This window comes from Chiloscyllium plagiosum, unplaced genomic scaffold, assembly GCF_004010195.1.
Source record: "Chiloscyllium plagiosum isolate BGI_BamShark_2017 unplaced genomic scaffold, ASM401019v2 scaf_94093, whole genome shotgun sequence".
NCBI classification, from domain to species: Eukaryota; Metazoa; Chordata; class Chondrichthyes; order Orectolobiformes; family Hemiscylliidae; genus Chiloscyllium; species Chiloscyllium plagiosum.
The window spans coordinates 1,997-3,399 of NW_025190610.1; positions in this window are offsets into that span (position 1 = coordinate 1,997).

Consider the following 1,403-nt stretch of genomic DNA (forward strand, 5'->3'; position numbering starts at 1 on the left):
ACAGCAATCGGCATTTTCCCGTTTTACTCCATGTAATATGTGCTTAGCTAACGCTGGGAAAACCAATCTTTTTGTTTTACATGAAAATACTCTACGTGGTGATAAGTTTCCTTCTTCAAACACCCGCTATCTCACGTCTTTGCGTTTCACATATCATAACCAGCCTTTATCGGAGAAATCTCTCCCTCCCACAAGAACTAACTCGCCAAAACGTCCACCCTCCCATTTCACTGAGGTATTGCGCAATATAATACTCACATTTACACTGTTCATTCTGTACTACTGCGGTCACTGTTTTGGGTGAAAGTGCTCAATCTCATGGTCGGCATCTTCATGCAATTCAATCCATTTAGATGCAGCTGTTCTGTAATTAATCCTCATGGAGCAGCTTTTACTGACACGGACAAGAGATTACTGGAACATCGGGCTCAGGGTAAGTGCACAGCGCAGGGTTGAGTAAATGATGTTTTATTGGAAAAGAGACGTTTCTGTGAAATCACTTCAAAAATCATTTCGCATTACAATGACACACTACATTGGAGTTGTGAAAATCCACTGTTATTTTTACCCTTTTATTTGATCATTATTGAGAGATTAACTGGCATAAGCTCCACTATACCACTAAGTTTTTCTGGTCTCTGTGGCACTCTTCCACCAGTGTCACTGCATTTTATGTTCCTTCGCTGATTTTTACAGTCGCGTTTGATGTTCATTTAAAACATCGTTCCTCAGAACTGCAATTTTTCAATCGAGCAAAATCGCCAGCCTTTTCATTTAAAGTCCCCTATAATGATATCAAAGGGGGAAAAATGAGAGTTTCAGCAGCAGATGAACTGAGATTCGGCCGAGTTATCAATTGTCAGCGTGTGGGGCACATGTGACCGTGATGATGATAAGATCGAACAGCGCAACCCAGCAGCTTTCATGTAAACATTCGTTTGGTGTTAGCTGCACACATTGCCAGTCATTTCCCTTCATTTCGCAATCGGTCTTTTTGTTTTTGGCTTTTCTTTTCCTCCCGTCGTTCTCCCTTGATGGCAGTAACTCTGTCTGACGTTCAAAATGCCTACCTTTCTTATACCCCCAAATCGGATTATCTCATTTGTTCGATGTTGGCAGAATAATAAATTCAAAATCGATTGGCTTTTAATTTGCAGAGACGTAAATGAATCTCGTTGGTTAAATTTGAATTGTCGTCAAAACAGCAACCAACTCAGGTACCTATTTCACAGCCAAATGTTATATATTTTCAATTTTCCAGTAAACCCTGACACTGCTCTCGTAAGCTCTCAGTGCAGAACAACATTCTACCTCTCTTTAAGGTACAGCACACACTTTCAACTTCATAACAATTTGGAATTGCACATCAAGTTGTCACTGGCCCACCGCACACAAAACCAGAA